The following is a 21,150-nucleotide window of genomic DNA, read 5'->3' on the forward strand; positions in this document are numbered from 1 at the left end:
CAAAATGTTAATCTGAAGCATTTCCTTCCTGCCGTTTTATTCAGACTTACCCTTGAGTGTTTGCAGTGATGGATATAGCTTTTAATGGACTCACTCTGACTATGGACAGTCTCAAAGGTAGGCAACGAAAAATCACAATGCGATCAGTCTGTACCTGGAACATCTGTACCACGAATGCTCGTAGATTTCCATCATTGATCTCAGCCAACTGCTTATATTCCAGAACCAAATCCACAAAGCAGTCACCCACCGATAAATCCTTCTTTTCCATTATTTTAAAAGACTTTAGCAGCAGCTGGGATGACAGAATTTCCACTCATTGGGGATTCTTATAGAGATTGCACAATATTTTACCAGATTCAGGACATCTTTCATCGTTTTCGAGTGTTTATTTTGGGAATCGCCTCAGCAAGTGTGCTTTAAACTTCATTTACACTCATGAGATACTATTAAGGTTCTTTATTTAAAAAAATTAAAAAATTATCTAATACATTTGAATCTCAATTCTTTCTAAAGCGTTACCTGTTTAACTTCAATTAGCATTGCCATACCGAGTATGATGCTGGAACCGTATTAGATTTACTCCACTGGGATCTTTCAACTAAGGATGTATGGATCAGTCTATTTCACATATGCCCACTCACAAATTAAGACCACTTCATCCATCCTCATCCTCATCATCCTGTTTCCAGATTAATCTGAGATTTTAAAAATTGATTGAAATGTATTTATTTTATCACATATTGCATAGTTGAACAAGTATTTCATCTTAATATACATGTATTTTATTTTAACATACACATTTCCAATCACATTTGATCCTAAAAATACACATTAACACATTTTAGGACATTTTAAGAACTGAAAACTATACCACAAGATTCAGAGTAGCACGAAATATGTGTAATTATATTCTGATTCAATGATTTCTGTGGGAGTCCTCCAACTGCACAGCAACAGAAGTGAGAATGAAACCATTATAACTTCTCTCAAAGCTCATGTTTCTTTAAGGAAGCATTCCTATATGCATAGTTATTTTATTTATTTCATAAAATTTATACGCCGCTTGGCCGTATAAAGGGGAGAAAACCCTCAAAGCGGTTTACAAAAAGATAAAATCAAAAAAGAGAGAAAAATTCACAGCAGTACAAAACATACAACTTACCTTGACTATTTAAGCATCAGGTTGTCTTGTCTAAACAAGAATGTTTTTCTCAGGTGCCAAAAAAAAGAAGAAAAAAAGTACAGTGAAGGCACCTGCTTGATCTCAATAGGCAGAGAGTTTCCAAGTGCTGGTGCTGCCATACTATGCGATTAAGTTCTTACAAATGTGGAACAGGTATTATGTGGCCCCTTTAGCAGGGCCAGTTCTGCTGATCTAAAACTAATAGCTGAGCAGGGCTCTACAAGCAAAGTGGAGGAGGGGGAGAAGGACTGCTAACTGTTCAGAACCACATTAGAGGGCTGTCAGGTTTGCAGGTGGTTGCCAGGACTCTGACCTGTCTTTTACAGGTTTTATTTAGTGCAAACTATGTACAGTGCAGAAACCCAAAGTTCATGTCTGTCTCAGTCACTTGCAGATTCCGGGAGTGCCCCCTTCCGGTCCCCCCCCCAACATAAGAACTTGGCCACCCCAAATCTCCGCCTCCCCTCCTTCCGTTTCACCCCTCTGCGAAAACTGGGTGACGGAAGCAGCATGTCAGTTTCCTAACCAGCCTGGCTAAGTGAGGCACTTGGGATCACAGTAGCATCTGTGAGCCTTTCCCTCGCCTCGCCCCTCCTTTCCTCCTCTGCTTCCCTGGAGGCGTGGCTCTCTCCACTGCCTGAGGAAGAGCTACTTCTCAGCAACGTTGGAGGCTCCCTGTATTCTTGTGCCCCCCCCCCTTTTCGATGGCAGTCCCCTGACAAGGCACATAGCCCACACAGTCCAGCATTCTGGTCTCACAGTGGCCAAAAATGTCTATAGAAAGTTCATAAGAAACAGCATCTCCCCTCCTGTGGTTTCCAGCAACTGGGGTAAATTCTTCTGTTTTCAAGTTATGATAACTAATCCCCGAATTTCCTGATTTTTTAAAAATTGCATCTGCACCCCAGCTTACAAAAAAACCCCAACCCTAACTCTATTGCTTTAGAAGAGTATTTGAGGATTATATAACCAGCCCTGTTCATTCAGAGAATGAAACGTACTTAGGAGATGGTCCAAATTCATTCAAGATATTAGATCCTCCCACAGGCTTGGTGGCCTTTGAATAAACTCCAGGCTGACACAACATATGGGGTGAAGAACAGATCCCTTGCTATTCCAGGGCCGGGAAAAAAAACTGGGAGGGATGCCTCATTTTGAAAGGTGTGGGCCTGTCCTCCTGCTCTGTGTAAAAGGAAAATTGTGTCACCCAGAAAGACAGCTCACTACTGCAGAGAGCTCCAAAGGAACTCTCCCTCACTGCATGCATCAACAACAAATAACAAATGCATGGAAATGAAAAATGTGCGAGCCAATTCCAGTTATTACTCTATGCAGAATGCCATTTCCCTCCCCCCCATATTTGGAGTCTCTCACATGACTCTGAAGTCATTGTTGTCACCAGATGTGTGGTTTTCTTTTTTTTTTTTATAAATATTTATTAAAGTTTTTAAATATAAATGCACAAATAATAAACAGTCTTACTTCTATCACAGACATAATTTCATCACTTCTTTGGACTTCCTCACGTCTCCCGCTCCCATTTACATCGTTAAAAGTTTTTTCCAAACAAATTATCAACTTGTTTACAATCTCATGTCCACTCATTCAAATATAATCTAGCACTTCTTCCAAAAAATTTTATATTTTCTTTAGTCTCACTTATCATCAAATTTCAAATCTAATTTAGTGGTGGCCAGTTTTTTATAATCTAGCATCCTTCTTAGCATTCAACCAAATTACAATGTTTTTGTAGATACTTCTTGAATTTCTCCCAGTCTTCCTCCATCTTCTCTTCTCCCAGGTTACGGATTCTGCCTGTCATCTCGGCCAGTTGCATATAGTCCATCAGTTGCATCTGCCACTCTTCCAGTGTGGGTAGATCTTGAGTTTTCCAGTTTTTTGCGATGAGTATCCTTGCTGCCGTTGTTGCATACATAAAGAATGTTCGGTCCTTCTTTAACACCTTCTGGCCGACAATACCCAGAAGGAAGGCCTCTGGTTTCTTAGTGAAGGTATACTTAAATACCTTTTTCAGCTCATTATATATCATTTCCCAGAAGACCTTCACCTTAGGGCATGTCCACCAGAGGTGAAAGAATGTTCCTTCGTTTTCTTTACATTTCCAACATTTATTATCAGACGAATGGTATATTTTGGCAAGTTTAACTGGGGTCATGTACCATCTATATATCATTTTCATTACATTTTCCTTCAGAGCATTACATGCGGTGAAGTTCAGCCCAGTGGTCCACAACCTTTCCCAGTCCTCAAACATAATGTTATGCCCAATGTCCTGTGCCCATTTTATCATAACCGATTTAACCATTTCGTCTTGTGTATTCCATTTTAACAGCAAGTTATACATTCTAGATAATACCTTAGTCTTTGGTTCTAACAATTCAGTTTCTAACTTCGATTTCTCCACCTGGAACCCTAACTTTTTATCATTTTTAAAAACTTCTTTAATCTGAGCATAATGTAACCAGTCTCGCACCTTATCCTTCATTTTCTCTAAACTCTGCAATTTCCAATTGTCTCCATCTTTTTCTAATATTTCCCAATATTTTGGCCATTTAGCCTCCATATTGGGTCTTTTTAGGGCCTTAGCCTCCAGAGGTGAGAGCCACCTTGGAGTTTTATTTTCCAGTAAGTCTTTGTATTTTGTCCAGACATTAAACACTGCTTTCCTGACAATATGGTTCTTAAAGGCCTTATTGATCTTAACTTTGTCATACCATAGGTATGCATGCCAACCAAAAGCATTGTTAAAACCTTCCAAGTCCAACACGTCAGTGTCTTCGAGAAGTAGCCAGTCTTTTAGCCAGCAAAAAGCTGCGGCTTCATAGTACAACTTTAAGTCTGGCAGGGCAAAGCCCCCTCTTTCTTTCGCATCTGTTAATATCTTAAACTTAATTCTGGGCTTTTTGCCCTGCCAGACAAATCTGGATATATCTTTCTGCCACTTCCGGAAGCACTCCGTTTTGTCCACGATCTGTAATGTTTGAAACAAAAACAACATTTTTGGCAATACATTCATCTTGATAGCAGCAATTCGGCCTAACAAAGAAAGCTTCAATTTTGTCCAACTATCCAAGTCTCTCTTAATTTCAGACCAACATTTTTCATAATTATCCTTAAATAGACTCAGGTTTTTTGCTGTTATGTTTACCCCTAGGTATTTTACTTTTTTAACCATAGTTAGTTCTGTTTCTCTCTGAAACCTTTCCGACTCTGTATCTGTCAAATTTTTTCCCAACACTTTAATTTTCTGTTTATTTAATTTAAATCCTGCCACCCGACCAAAATGAAAAATGTGCGAGCCAATTCCAGTTATTACTCTATGCAGAATGCCATTTCCCTCCCCCCCATATTTGGAGTCTCTCACATGACTCTGAAGTCATTGTTGTCACCAGATGTGTGGTTTTCTTCCTCCTTCAGAGATGACTTCATGATCAAACTGGGACTTTATTGCATTTTTGATCCTCCTAAAATCCATGGCTGTGCAAATTAATGTTTTGGGTGCTGGAGATAGTGTGCTTCAGCATGCCAGTTGCAAGAAAGTGCAGGGACATGGAGAATGCTCTTCTGGGCTTGTGGACTTCTAGGCATCTGGCTGGCCACTGTGAGAACAAAATACTGGTCTAGGAGGGCTATCAAACATTATAACTGCAACCATGTTGTGTTTTTTTCCAGCCATGGGAGGTATCTACTCCTCAAACACAAACTGATGCTAGGAGGTCATACTGAATTATATGTTATTGTTATGCTTCTAAAAACGGAACAACAACCCACCCAAACAATGTGAATCTTGACCCCTGACAGTTGGGTCCAGTCGTGGATGACTCTGGGGTTGCGCCACTCATCTCACTTTACTGGCCGAGGGAGCCGGCGTTTGTCCACAGACAACTTCCGGGTCATGTGGCCAGCATGACTAAGCCGCTTCTGGCGAAACCAGAGCAGCGCATGGAAACGCCGTTTACCTTCCCGCTGGAGCGGTACCTATTTATCTACTTGCACTTTGACGTCCTTTTGAACTGCTAGGTTGGCAGGAGCAGAGACTGAGCAACGGGAGCTCACCCCATCACGGGGATTCAAACCACCGACCTTCTGATTGGCAAGCCCTAGGCTCTGTGGTTTAGACCACAGCGCTACCCGCGTCCCATGTGAATCTTGATAAAATGTAATAAGGTTGAATCCACTCTGGAGGGGCACTTCTGCCTGCACATTTCATTCACTTACATGAAAAGCAAGGGAAAGACATCACTGTTTTTAGTTCCAGCATTAGAGTCAATGTGGGTGAAACAGAACTTCAGATTTAACAAATAAGACTTGAACCCAAATAACAAATAACATTGGAATGGCACAGAGAGGACATGGGACAGTTCAGAATGCTTCCAAACTTAGGGCTGCCATATGTCAAGTAAAAATCTGGACATTTTGCTGATTTCCCAAAATTCCCCCCAGATGCTAATTCTGTCATTGGAAAATCTGGACATATGACAACCCTATCAAACTATACTGTAGCTTTGATTAGTAAAGATATGCAAATGACAATTTATTAAGTTGCCTTGTTTCTACTCACCATAATTAAGATTAACCGCAGTTAAGGGTTCAGATGACACATTAAACTTCAGTTAATATATATCAGAATGGAAAGCTTTCAATCCCTTTCTCACAGCTATGCCAGCCCAGGACTCAGTATGACTTATTCTTCTTGAACTAAGCCATGGTTTAGCATTCTGTCTGGATGCAGCAAAAGTTTCCCTGCATGCAAATAGCACCTTATTCATTCCAGTGAAGTCAAATCTATGCAAGCATTCCTTTGAATATCCAGATGGGCAAGATACTTTCTCAATTTATCTGAATGATTTATCTGTGAACGAAAGCTCTGGACTGTGGATCAGGGATGGGGATCAGGTATAGATTTTCAGTTGCCATCAGGATGAGGAGTGAGTTAGAAGAACAAGTAACTTTTGCATATGGATGGGAATTGGAGCTGCGATCTTCTCCCCCTTTCTCTCCACACTTTGCACCTCTTGACAGAAAAGAAACTAACACAAACAGAAAGCCTCTTGACTCCAAGGTATAAATGAAGAGCATCAGGCCAGGATCCAAACAGCCCCATAGCCATGTACAAATGCTTCCACATGTGTACAAAAGCTTCCCTGGAGGCTATTGTCCAACCGCAGCTCTTTGCACCGTGTTGGACGCTGTTCTTGAAAATCCCTTGTGTTTCAAGACAAGCTTTTCAGGTTTGGGAGCATTGTGGTCAGGGGGCCTCAGCATCCCTATTGCATATATGGGACTCCCCACACAGTCCTTTGAATCCAGGCCCACAACTATTTTCACCATCTGGCCCGGACTTCAAGAACATTTGCTCCACTCCACTGAAGTCGATGGCAAAACTCCTGCCAACTTTAATGGAAGTAACACCAAGCCTGAAATTTAAGTTTCAAGGAATGCTGAACTGTGAAACAATCTACTTTGTTTTTCCTTTTACCCTTACGAAACAATTTGATTCCTCATAAATCATCCAGATGCATGTCACTTTCCAGCAGAAAGGGTATTCAAACAGCAGAAATGTTTATAGATAGAGGCAAAGGCAAACAAATGTTATTAATTTCATCTAACTCTAGAGAAATTAATTTTAACACTTGCCAGAAGGTGGTTTGCTATGCAGTAGGATCTCACCCAAACATGTTTCCTTGCTCCTCTTCTCCAAAAAGACTTCCAAAGGCAATGGCACCATGTGAAAAACAACAACGGAAACTCTCCGTCAAAATTTATTAGAGGTATTGCTAACTGTGCAGCCCACAAAATAAACCAAGCCTGGGACACATGCTAAAAAGGAAGCCCATGGATATATTTGTATGGGGTGGGGGAGTATTCTGGGCAAAGGGAACCTTGTAAAAAGATTAATAAACATGGGCACTCATTACCTAAGTGATACAACTTGCAATTCTCACAAAGCCAAGCTGCACAGTGGTGACATGGAACAGTAACTTAAGGAACACTCACATTTAAGTAATTCATTGAACCTTGGCTCTCTTCTCAGGAGCTATATTTTTTCCATCAATGGCTACTACTGATGATGGCTATATTTGTATCACGAAGCCTCTATAAAGGGACATCAAAGAATTGCAATGGAAATGGAAATTGGTGCAGAAATTGCCAATGTTTGTTTATTCATTCCATGTCCAGAACAGAAATCAATCGATGGCTATAATCAGCATTCAGTGTTGTTGTTGCTTGCAGTCCACAAACAATATGCGATTGATTTGCATGGTTTCCCCTATTTGCATTGTGTTTCCTTTGCAATGAAATGCAAACGGGGTAGACAACATAATTTATGTAATTTCAATACAGCAGACAAATAATATGGTTTTGGACAGAAGGCAAACTTCAGAGGAATAGAAACAGTTCTGCATGTGAGGAATACAGGTACAAATGGGAAATGATGCCTTTTTACATCCCTATTTCTATGCCACTAAACACACATTTTATTTTATTTTTGGCTGGAGAATGGCATCACAAAAATCAGAGAAGTATCTGTGCTGAAGTATAGCTGCCTTTTGGCTTGCATATTGTTTCAAGAAGCATGAATGAAAATGCAAACAAAGCCTCAATTCTCCCCCCAAACCTGCTGATGGGATTGTGCTTCCAGGCTAGAGACCAGAGCTACCAAGTGGATTTGAACCTGGCAACCCTCAAGTGCCTATGGAAGATAGGTTAGTGACCAAATCCCCTTGGCTAAGTGTGTTCCCTCCCATTAAGATGACAAAGAAATATTCCAGACAACATTGAGAGTACTGGGACGAAGCCTGTGGCTTTTCGGAAAGAGCTCCCTCAGATCTCTGAAATCCCATTGCATTTGTCTCCATCTCTGTTACATTTGCTGCTTTTCAAATCGCCTGAGTTATGTTCACAAAGGCCAAGATAAATACAGCATCACGATACAGCAGGCAACCGCTGCCCCTCCAAACAGCATTTATCAACTATCTCTCATTGTTTGCTGACAGATGGATTTGTGTGCAGAATTGTAGCTGAATCAATGAAAAGCAAGTCCAATTGAATCCATTTGCGCACATGAAGCCTATTCCCACTTGATACCATCAAAAGCCGTCTTGGTGGCTAGTGATGCTGCAGCTGTGCAGAGAGGGCTGCTTTTTTGGAAAGGTGTATCATATAACCACATTTCTTGGCATGGCTTGAATATTGAACGCTTGGAGGAAACCAGCCTTGCCTGGATTTGACACTTCCTGTGTAATAGCTTCCAAACAATACATCTATATGTATAACTCTCTCCTGCTCCCTTCGCATCATTATTGATGTCTGAAGAAAGCTGATAGATGCTTCAGTATGTTAGACTTTATCCAGATGGGTACTTTGGGGAGGGAGCATCACAACTGAATTTTCAGAGAAAGATCATTCAGGGTGAGTTGCACCATTCTCGGAATCAACAGACAATACAATGCAAGTCAAATTGGAATTATTTGCAAACTGGGGACCCATGTAGTTGTCTACTGTGCTCTTGCACCTCCTTTTCTTTCTCTCCTTTTGCTGCTATAGCTAGCAAAAAGTTAAAAGAAAATGGCAGGTCTCTGTCCCAAGGAGCTTACAATCAATGTGAGGCTGCTTCTTTTGGGGGGGATTTTGAGAGGTGTTAAAACAACTTAATAAGCATAGGCAAATCTTTCAAGGGGGTCTGGCTCAGGCAGGTTATCTACAGAAGAGCTGTGGAATGTGACAATGACATCTTTAGGTTCACCATTCTGGCTCCCACAGAGCCAGCTATGTTAACAGATCCCCACGGGTCAATTTTATATTTTCTCTCTATATAATAAAAATGTAAGAATGTCATCACACAGCCACCATTGAAGTATTTATAGTGCCATATCACAATCCTTGATTTTCATTGTGTGGGAGGGGAGCAAATATGAAAACAGCAGTAGCCATGGCATAGGAGCAAGATGGGAAAAGCACTAAGAGGGGGAAAGCAGTGGTTTAAAACAATGGTGGAAATTTGAGTAAATCAGGGATAAAGGGAACTGAGAGGGAGATGGTGGTTTTAACCAACAGCAGAGCTTTGAGTAAACTACTATGGAATATTTGAGGGCTCAACATCCATTATTGCTCTCACATAAGGCAGCTGAGCAATGGAAGAGGGAGACGTTTGAGTATAGTGAGAAGGGAAGAGCACTGAAAGGAAAATGAGTGACTGTTTTAAACAATGGCAGAAGTTTGAGTAAAGTGGAGGTGAAGAATCACTGAGAGGAAAACTGTGGTTTTAAACAACAGCAGAAGTAAAGGGTTTCCCCCATGAGGTTTTCCACCATATGCTTTCATCAGGATGATGCCGAAACTAAGAATCTGTTTTGCAACGACATGGTAACACAGCTTTCCGGGAGTGGGTTGCAAATCTAGATTCAATACAATTCCACATCAAGGTGCTAAGCACTTTCATCTCCCACAAACCTCAGTGAGAACCCAAACACTCAGCACCTCACTGGCAAAACTCAACACCTTGCAGGATTGGGTTCTTTCGGCACTGTAATTAACTCTATCACTTCAGTTAACATTTGATCTCAGGCAGCACATTTTGCATGGGAGGCGCTACAGACTGTTAGGCCACGTCTTCGCTCTCTGATGTCTGCTTCAAGGAGCCCTTGTGTGCAATGCAAAACAAGGCAGCAAAACCCCAGCCATTTGAGAGAATCATATCTGATGGCATTTACGGAAATTGCAAGACATAAATCAGCTAATTCAGCAAATGGCTTTTTTTAAAAAAGGAAAGGGGGGAAAAAAGAAAGAAAAGAAGAATTGTTTTTAGCAACAACATGTCTGTAATCTAGACCAGAAACAGAAGGGGTGGGGGTGGAAATTCAGACCCCAGTGATCCAGGTTCTTTTTCTTCCCAAGCTTTATGATTTATAGCCCTGAATTTAAAGAATGCGAATTAAGACACGTGTTTGGTGACTGAAATGCGTACTCCACAGCTCTGCATGAGTGTGTGTGTGTGTGTGTAGGAGTATTGCAGAGTATAACACAGATGTTAAGAACTACAGCAGGAAATGTTGCCTTAGGCCCGCAACATTTGTCATTGTGAACTCCAGTTCCCCAATCCTTCCCGGTTGTTTTCCAGCAACATACTTAGCATGTGACCTTTATGTGGCTGCACAGTTTCTCCCAACTGTTTTCATAGCTCATAAAGCGTTTAGGAAGTGTTTATAAAAATTGCTCGAGGAACCTGTGCCACAGAGATCTTGAGTCGGGGTCTCCATGGCCCAACTTCGATTTAGTTCACAGAGAAGGGATAATTTTTGTGTGTGCGCGCATATTGTAAATGCCCTAGTAACATCTGTACACAAAGCCTCCTGGGGAAACACCGAGACACAGTCAGGTTTAATGTGTGTTATTTGGCCAAGTTTCTCGCACATGTGATGCTTGACTTACTTCCCCCATGAAATAACACATGCGAGTGCTTTCCTTTCCTTCTTTATTGATGGTCACTTTCAGTTATCTGGCTGCGGTGGGAAGAGATATTATGTCATAAACACCACAGCAACATCTGCAAAGAATCCTCGTGGAATGCAGCATATTAGCTGTCAAACCCAAAGCTGACACTCGGATCAAAAGTCCACAATGTATGGCACTTGACCCATCATCTTGTGAGTATTCGCACAGCTTTTCAAGTGCGCTGTTGCAATTGGCTGCAGCCAGAGATAAGTCACATCCAAAATCTCGGGGTACTGCTCCCTCAGAGAATGCTCTGAAAGAGGCACAGGGAAGCACAGCCATGTCAAACTAAGACGTGGGGGGGCTTGGTATCACAAACAGGTAATTCAGATACCACAAATGGAACATCGGCAATAAGGTTCCCACACCCCACCCCACACCTTATCAGAGGGCCCATCTGAACTATACATTTAAACCATATCATACCATTTTCAACAGCCATGGCTCCCCCCAAAGACTCCTGGAAATTTGTTAAGGATGCTGAGAGTTCTTTCCCCAAAAGTGTTTCCCCAAAAGTGCTAGAGTTCCTGGGGAAAAGAGATTGATTGTGAAACCAATATGAGAATTGCAGCTTTGTAAGGGAGATGTTGTTGTTTAGTCATTTAGTAGTGTCTGACTCTTCATGACTCCATGGACCAGAGCACGCCAGGCACTCCTGTCTTCCACTGCCTCCCGCAGTTTGGTCAAACTCATGCTGGTAGCTTCGAGAACACAATCCAACCATCTCGTCCTCTGTCATCCCCTTCTCCTTGTGCCCTCAATCTTTCTCAACATCAGGGTCTTTTCCAGGGAGTCTTCTCTTTTCATGAGGTGGCCAAAGTATTGGAGTCTCAGCTTCACAATCTGTCCTTCCAGTGAGCCCTCAGGACTGATTTCCTTAAGAATGGATAGGTTTGATCTTCTTGCAGTCCATGGGACTCTCAAGAGGTAAGGGAGATAGTACTTTCCTAACAACTCTCAGAAGCCTTAGCATACTACAGTTCCCATGATTAATTGGGGGGGGGAGCCATGACTGTTGAAAGTGGTATGATACTGCCCTCATTGAACAGCACAACTTTCCTGCATGAAGGATAAATCCTGATTAAATTCAGGGGAGGGGACACATGCTGGCATTTTGATGTCAATAGCATCCTGCGGATGCTGCAAAAAGCTTGCAGGCATGAGGAACACCAATCCCACAATAAACCCCCATTTGGAAGCACCCTGCTTGAAAAGACCACAGCTAGCCAAAGTAATTAATGAAGCTATATTTCTTGCTAATGCAGATGTTGCTTGCTTCCCCCAGGAAATTGAATTTTCGTGAATTTCACATTTCCCCTCATTACCTCAGCCTCAGAAGAGGGAAATGTTAATTTCTATTTTTTCCAATTTGTGTTCTGTTAAGTATCCTTTGCCAAGGGCAAGTGTTCCAAAGCAGCACACGGAGAGAAGAGGTGTATGGCATTTTAAACTGAATGCTGCAATTGCAGAATACAACAGGTGACTGCAGAACCCTCTACTTCGGAAACGTGAGTCTTCTACAGGAATCACATGCACTGCTTATAAAATCGTTGAGCATTCTAGGCTATCTAGTCCAATTTGCCACTCAGTGCAGGAAATGTGGTGCTAGAGAATCTAGCTATCTGGTCCCTGCAGCCAGAAATGAAGAATCCACCACTCTCTTAGTTAGTAATTGCAGTTGCTCTAACTGCTATTAAGTTTCTCCTGAAGTTCCACCAACATCTACCCTAGTATAACATAAGCCCATTGGATCCAGTCTTTGCCTCTGGGCCTCCGCCTTCGTCTACTGTATGTGACAGCCCCTCTGGTATTCGGAAGCAGTCATCTCCAATAGCAACAAAGGTTTGGGCTGTTATTCTCTCAAAAAGGAATTATACCATTGGTTTGAATCTAAAATGGGTCCTATTGGACAGTATCCTTCTACAAGCACAAAGTCTTTAATTGAGCAGTACAACTTCCTCACCCTCTTCTCTCCCTCTATGGCCCCTAAGTTCTGGGAGAGAAGGAGAAGAGGAAGAAGAGGAAGAGGGGGAGGAAGATGAAGATGAAGATGAAGATGAAGAGGAGGAGGAGGAGGAGGAGGAAGAAGAAGAAGAAGAAGAAGAAGAAGAAGAAGAAGAAGAAGAAGACAGCAGCAGCAGCAGCAGCAGCAGCAGCAGCAAAAAATGGTTGTTGTTGTTGAACTGAGCATTGTCTACACTGACTGGCTAGTGGCTCCCTGGGGCTTCAGGCAGTGTTCTATCCCAGCCCTACCTGAAGACACCAGAGGGTGAACCTGGGACCTTCCACATGCAAGACCCTTCCCATAGCACTATGCAAAGTTCTTCATGCATTGTGCTGGAAATTGGTGGGAAAATATGAATATACTGCAATGGATAAACTGACTAATTATGTGTGGGTAAAGGAAGGATGACAGAGAACAAATGTCTTTGAGGCAAAGTGGATGCTCTTTATTGAGTTCTGGAATAACAAAGACATGGTATAATATATGAACGTAATGTTTTCAAGATGTTTTAATGTGTCAGATTTGAGATGTACATGCTTTTTAATTAAAAAAATGAACGTTGGCTTGCTTCTTCAGCCGTTGGAACCAACCTAGCATCACTTACAGCCGCTTCTCATGAGTTAGTTGAGGTTGTTTTGTTTTTTTACTCAGGTATTCATAGGCGTATACAGTGTTGATTAGACAGAGTACATCCATGAGCACCTCTAGACTGCAGGTCTTTTGCAGGACGAATTCAAGCATGCAGGGAGATTTCAGTTTGCGCAATTAAAATGGATTAAAGCGCTCTGTCAGCCTAGTGGAACAAATCCTCCTTTTAAAAAAGAAACTGACCTTTTGCATTGAAAAGCGTGGAAGGAATGAATGTTTAACACAAAGATGCGTAATCACCCATCAAGAAAATTAGGATGAATGTTCATTGCTTTATTACCTCCCTGCAAACAAATCAAGCTGAATGCTCAATAAATGGGTCATCTGGAAGAGTCCCGTGTCTTTCAAACAAGAATTTGGTTAGTAAATATGAATGATGTAGAAGTTGACATTCCTGGTAAAACATGATCTATTGTGATTGCAAGTGTTCATTTATAACTGTCTTTGAATCATAGTGAGTAGAGGGGGTTGGGGGGGTTAATCCAAGACCTGCTTGTCCATTCAAAGCTATCAATTAATTATGGCCAAGAAAGTATTTTTGAAGATGAAATTGGGTGAGGCTGAAAAGGGATGTACCCATTGGGTTGATGTAGCCATTTTTATAGCAATCATGAGTATCTACCTAGAAGTGAATTATAGGTTTCCTAAACTTTTATTATACCTCTAATTTTTAGGAGAAATCCTGCCAGCAAATTGCTCCTCTTGTGAGCCACACAGCTGGCCAGTGTTTGAGGGAGAAATAATGCTAGACTAAGCTAAGCTCTCTTTTTTTTAATCTAACATGTTCATTCTTTTGAGCAGCTGACTTGAGATGAAAACAAACCATGGTTTAGGAAGGAGGCAGGGAACCTCAGGCCCAAGGGGACGATGCAGCCCTCCACTCCTATCTTTTTGGCCCTTGGGACTGTCTCCAGGCTATGCCCCCTCCCACTGGCCACTCTCTCCTTGAGTGCTTTTGCCTGGCTGGAATGCGCCCTTGAACTGCGAAAATGGGTGGTATTCAATTTTAGAGGATACTCACTGAAATAAATTAACATGTCAAGTTAGGTTTGTTGGGAGGGATTCAACTAATGAGCCCCACTGGCGAAACCTATGCAAGGAGGTAATGTGGACATCAAGATGAAGAAGGTTCCCCAGTCCTTGCTTAAGAGGTCATGTGAATAAGCCCTCATTTCAGAACTGGCCTTACCATGAGGCAGAGTGAGGCAGGTGCCTCAGGCAGCAACTATAGAAGGGAATGCTGTGTGTGTGTGTGTGTAAGCCACTGTCCTCAGGGTGCAGTGGAGGATGAAGATTCAATGGTCTGCTGAGCTTTCATACTGGGAATGGAACTGGGAGGAGGCAATTTTTCTGCTTCAGGCAACAAAATGTCTTGAGCCAGCCCTTCCTCAGTTAGAATGGATCATAGCTCAGTGACCGACATGTTTTGCTTGCATCCTTTCAATCCTTCACATTTCCTATTATGACTCGGAAAAACTCCTGAAATCCTGGGATGCCACTGCCATTTAGTGTCGCTAATGCACCACTGGTGTAGATGGACCAGTGGTATGCTTGGTATAATGAACTTCCTGGGTTCCTGTGACAATGCTCTGCTAGTGAATTACAGTATGCCATGTAGTGAGTTATAATATGATTGTGCTGAACGAGCGGAAGTATATTTGGCATTTAGTTGGGCATTTTCTTAGGCAGTAAATGTCCATCAAACTTTTCAACTGTAAATCTCAGAGGTAACAAAAGAGAACTTTGTATTTAGATTCAGGTCCTTGTAGAAAAATAGACAAAGCTTGATTAGTAAGAATTTTTACTAAGTCTTCAGTCTAATCAAGAAGCAAACAGGCAGGAAGAAAGAAAGACATAACTAAATAATAAAATCAAGCTTAATATTTTTCTTAGCTAGCCTAGTGTAAACCTTAATTCCAATGACAGCAGCACAGTCATCCTGGTTGCCTTTGATGTAAAGGAGAGTTTGCTCTAGGGCCTTCTGGATTTTTAAGGAGAACCCTAATGATTCAAACTAAAGACCCTTCTAGTCCAACATACTGTTCTTACAGTGGCCAACAAGATGCCTAAAAGAAGCCTACAGGTTGGAACTGAGCACAACTGCACTCTTCATTGCGTGACCTTATAGAATTAGAGGTAGCGAAACTTCTCTTTGTGTCCACTTCATCCACAACATGTTATGTGGCAACCTTAGGAATATAGGAAGCTGCTTTATTCCAAGTCAGATCATTGGTCCACCTGGCTCAGGTTTGTCTACACTGAGGGGCTCTTCAGGATTTCAAACAAGGTACCCTCTCAGGCGTACTTGGAGATGCTGGGTGCTTTGCCACTGAGTTGAGTCATGGACCTTTGCAATCATTCCTCATGGCGTTCCTCTGATCACCCAGTTACCTTTTTCAGAAACTTTCCCTGCTCTACAATATCCATATTAAGACACAGTAACCTGAACTCTATTCCGTGGGGTTACATTGTGATGTTGCCCATTTTATTTATTATTTATTTCATAAAAATTATATACCACATGCACAGAGACAAATGTATCTGTTTGTATAAATACATTTGAAACTCAGAAATGAAATGGAGTATTTATGTCCCTTTTGGCTTGAAAGTTATCATACTCTAACAACCAAAATGTGTTGAAAAGCAAGTACTAATACAAAGCTGAGTTGGACTATTTTTGCAAAATGAAATTGATGCTATCAGATTTGGGCTCATAGAGAGTAGACCAGGAGCTGCTAGCTCATTATAGAAATCCTTGCCTGCTCTTTATGAGGTGATGTACATCAGGCTTCCATAAGCTGGTGCCCTTCAGATGTTATGTACCCCAACTCCACACTTCTACTGATTCCCACCTGCAACAGAAATGTGAAGACTTTTCTTGTTCTTTTCAGTACCAGGAGCAACAGTCATCTGGGGTGCTAAAAACAACAACAGATGACTGGATCTTCAATGACCTCTCACAAACCCTTCCACCAGATTTCCAGTTTGGTGTATATGCGTATATTTGTGTGTGTGTACACAAGTATTTCATTACTCGTGGATTTAGATTTGGGAAGGCAGATACTCTTTACCCATTTGGAAGAGGCAGGGTAGGATAAACGCCCAGACATGGCGTCAGCCTGCCACCACTAATTCTGATTGGATGTAGCAGCTATCTGAGCATAGCACAATAGAGAGATTACTTGCTCCAATGTTTCAGCTCTTATGAATCCCAATAAGTGTGTGTGTCTAACTGTCACACTGTTTCTACAACTGGATTGTATTGGGCTATCCAAGAGCAAAACAAACATTGAACACAGAACTCTCATATGTATGGTATTAATATACAAAAATGTCAAACACAAATTCTGATTAAACCAATTAAGGGGAGCTGTGCAAAACTTGCAAATTCTTACAGGCCCAGAAATGTTCATGGTGGCCCTGGTGATGTAGCTGTGGCTTCCTTCCTGCTTTTTTATTTTCAATCTATTTTTTTCTTCCTCTGGTGCCTTCAGGCTTCTTAAACATTGTGAACTTTTGCAAAACATCAGCTTGCTATCAAAACCATCCGTCCTCCATTCTCCCTTAGTCCAGCCTCTGACAGATAGCCTTTTCTTTTCATTCACAGTGTCTCTCTGTTTCACTGTCCTCACTGGCTATGTTTGGAAAGTTCAAAACCATTTTCCTAATGTTCGTTCATGACAATGAATGCAAACCGTATGTTTTGGCGAAGGCCTCTGAAGGGATGTGCATCTTAAACAATGACAACAACAAAACCAACCCATGTTCAGATCCAACACATTTCTCTAGCTAATGGTTTGCTAAACGGAGCACTGTGTGTGGCATTATTACTTTAAAGGAAAGTTGTGTGTGCAGATATAACCCTTTGTCATTCTTTAAAATAATAATAATAATTAAATACTGTACAGTATGTTGTGTGGGTAGTAAGAGTTATGGTCCAAGCAATGAAACACAAGCCTGCTCATTTGTTCTTAACGTAACCCTGACTTGGGAAGATGACCATCTCTGGGGTAGGAGATGATTTAATTTCCATGCACCTAAGAGGTTTGTTTTCCTTTGGCATCAAGGCAGCAGATAAGTGTCAAATTCTGCAAAATCGGGTATTCGAGTTTGGGGATGTAAAAGTCTCCCTAATGGGACCAAACGTAGACCACTGAGATTAATTTGTGTCAAACCCACAGATGGGCCTAAAACCACCAATTGAAAATAAATAAATGTATATTCTTTGCTGCAAAATGTTTTCCCGCTTTCAGCTTCTATTCTGGCTTTCAAGTATTTTCTGCTCATGACAGCTTATGTAACCAGTACTTCATAGGAGGGAAGGGCACATTTCTGACATTCGGAGTTTCTCCTTTACAGTCTTTGGACCGAAGGAAATGGTTAAATTCGTTCATCTGGAACATTGAAATTTTATAACTGGGATTAGTTATGAGATGCCCATCTCTTAGCACTTCTGGGGGCGGGGGAGGAAATAAATGAGTTACTTGCTCTCTCTCCACCACCACCTGCCTTTAGCCTCAGTGTACTTCCAAAGCTAGGAGGGGTGATCAGTTGTCTAGTTTGGGTTGAGCTTTCTTTTCCCAGGCCCCACTGATTCTATAGGTGTGATTCAAGGAATGGGATGTGTTAGCCCATTTTGCACTCATTTAATTCACGGGTTGTTGCTCTTATGTTTCTAAACTGCCCTTCATTCAAATATAACCATGTGAAACATGAAACCAGCAATAAAACATTTAAAAAATATATTAAAGCAGTTGTGAGGAACCTCCAACATTATTTTGATGTCATCTGTCAATCTTTGATGTTATCTATCAACCTAGCCACTTTCTGCACTAACTGTGGCTTTCCTATGGTTGGATTGTAAATTTTGCAGATTTTATGTGAATGTTATGCATCTTAGGTACATTTTGCAGAATTTACATCTAATTCTCCAAAAGAAAATGTGAAATAAGAGAAATGTATGTAAAATATATAAACTAGTTGAAAATTGGTCACACCCTCTTTTGCTTTTTGCCTCTAGCTGTGCTCCTCATTTGAAAGCAGACCTTGAAGTTCAGACAGGTTTGAATCCGGTCCTCAGACTGAAAGCACCATCCATGCCATAAAACATTATAAAATTAGATTCATATTAATTTCAATAAAGTATTCAGCTCTGGCCAATCTCAAAAATATAAAAACAGATACACCCTGATGTCCCAACTAAAGGCTTGAATGAATGAACGTGTCTTTAAAAGATGCCAAAACGCAGTACTGTTTGTATATCCAATTGTATATCCAAAGGGAGGGAGTTCTATAATTGGGGTGCCACTGTAGGGAAGACCATGTCTTATGTCACAATCAACTAAGTAGTGTCCATTGACAGCATCACTAGGAGAACCTCACCAAATGATCTCAGAGACATATGGAACAAGGTGCTCTTACAGGTATTTGGCTTCCAAGCTTTTTAGGGCTTTGCAGATTGAATTGACTCAGGTGGTTTATAGATTTATTAATTCCCAAAGGCCAGATGTTAATTAAAGCCCTTTTAATAGTGCTGAAAAGTGTCATTAGATGCCAAAAATACCAAGTAAAGTGGGAGACCTCAGGGAAGGTATTGTAGCCCAAAAACATCTGAACAAGAAACAAGTAACACCCAAGGGCACTCAAAAATATAAACCAGAAGGTATTTCATTCCCAACTAAACAAAAAATAATTATTATTATTTTCCAGCACAGGCTCAAATATATCACATAATTAAATTCTCTTTTCCTTTTTATTTTGTTGTTAATTAGAATAGGAAGAAACAAAATTTGCTTGACCAGGGCCCCCTTTGCTGTTGCTGTCAGAGAATTGTTAACCACCCAGACACCCAGCTTCAAAGAAAGATACTGCTGCGTTTATTTCTGTGTTTATCTCAAAGACGGTATGATAGGAAGAATTATCTGTGCCTTCAAGCCAAGATCCTTTCTGCTCATCTAGCCTTCAGCCTAGGCATAGGCCTATATTGATAATCATGGCTTACTGAAACTGAACGTTGGTTCATATGGCAGGCAGTTCCATCCCTTCTGTACACACACCCTGAACTTGGAAAATAAGCCTTAAAAGGACCCCATAAATAGTAAGACACATCCATTGACTCACCCACTTTTCTCTCTGGCACCACCTGTCACTGGGATGCAGCCCCTGGAAGGTTATGCACAACAGAATGAGGACTTGAGGGTGGGAATGGTTCTGCAGAATGCAGAGGGTCTGTCTCAGAGGGGAGGGTATGTGCACTGAGCCAAGGCTCAAATGGAAAATCATTCACACTGCTGGAATTAGTCATTTTTTTTCTGGTTTCTGGCAGCATATTGGAGTGTTCAGTTGCTCATTAAGCTGCAGTACTGAGCCAACGTTCCACAGTCAAGGATTTGGTTGTAGGCACCCATCTCTACTAGACAGGCCTGATTATTCTGGGGTAAACTCCAAGTACCAGAGATGATAATTGCATGGATGTCTTATCCAGCCCATCTCTTGGCTTTTCTCAGATCCTTCTTATAATAATGTAGAAGTGGCCACTCATTATGGAACCGCTTCCATTATGGGCACATGGCCAACTCTTCTGCCATGCCAGTTCCTAGAAACGCTTCCTAGGTCCGATTTCTGTTTTGTGTTTTTGTGTTTTTATTTAATACTATTGGAGCCTGCAGAGTGTCTGCGGAATTATCTGGGGACTGATATATTGCCTTTTGAAATAGAATCAGGCCCAGTCACATGCCAATCTGATCTTGGAGGTGTTTCAGGACAAGACATGTGAATATATTTCCTTGGTCAATTATGAGAGCTAAAAATCCCGAAAAAACCTTCTTGACTGAGGGCCTTTCCAGGCACACTGTTTATAGCACATAACTGCTGTTTGTTCTGATGCTTTGGGAGGAGATATTGTAGTGGACTGTCCATAGCACTCAATTGCATGTCACTGGCCTTTTGTGCATTCCTTTGGAGGGTGGGTAAGCTTTTTCCCATACACGCCAAATATAGGATGTGGTTGGACTAAAAAAAGTTCTGTAGATAGCCACACCCCTTCCATTCCCTTGTTCCTCCAATCAAATGTTGGTGTTATGAACATTGTTTTATTTACTTACACATTTATAATCCACACTTTTGGTTCATATACCGTATTTTTCACTCTATAAGAGGCGCCAGACCATAAGATGCACCTAGTTTTTGGAGGAGGAAAACAAGAAAAAAAAATATTCTGAATCTCAGAAGCCAGAACAGAAAGAACTTACGGTAGTTCGTTCCAGAGGTCCATTCTTAACATGAATCTGTTCTTAACCTGAGATACCACTTTAGCTGATGGGGCCTTCTGTTACCGCTGCCGTGCGATTTCTGTTCTCATCCTGAAGCAAAGTTCTTAACCCAGGGTACTATTTCTGGGTTAGCGGAGTCTGTAACCTGAAGTGTCTGTAACCTGAAGCGTCTGTAACCCGAGGTACCACTGTATAGAAATGTGCTTGTGTGGCTGGATGAGTGCAATATTCCAGGATAGTGACAGATTGACAATGACATCATATGGAAGCATGCGGGGGGGGGGGACTATAAAGAAATAGCTGTTGTAGCACTACAACTGCTGTGCCTGAAAGGGGCATATAATATTGCTGGGTAGCAGTTATATATACACCAATATTTTTATTAGATTTTGTGTGTGGCTGAGCTGCTGTGAGGCCTCGACTCAGCTAAGTGAAGTTATAAAGTGTAATCACCAATCTAATCTAGTCAAGAGACCTTGTCATCTTCAGCTACTTTCACAGCAACTAAGATTGTTTATTATAGC

At 41.4% G+C, this 21,150-nt stretch overlaps 1 long non-coding RNA gene across 1 annotated transcript in view; it reads right to left on the reverse strand.

Annotated features, from left to right (window-relative positions):
• Positions 1-19,594, reverse strand: part of LOC309350486 — a 33,146-nt gene extending 13,552 nt beyond the window's left edge. The window contains exons 1-2 of the long non-coding RNA XR_014160427.1: positions 19,476-19,594; positions 6,845-6,913 (exon numbers count right to left, since the gene is read on the reverse strand). This is a non-coding gene — a long non-coding RNA (uncharacterized lncRNA). The remainder of the gene's footprint in view (positions 1-6,844; positions 6,914-19,475) is intronic.
• Between the last annotated feature and the right edge of the window lie 1,556 nt (positions 19,595-21,150).

Source organism: Podarcis erhardii (assembly GCF_964252035.2).
Source record: "Podarcis erhardii genome assembly, chromosome: 9".
In the NCBI taxonomy this organism is placed as follows: Eukaryota; Metazoa; Chordata; class Lepidosauria; order Squamata; family Lacertidae; genus Podarcis; species Podarcis erhardii.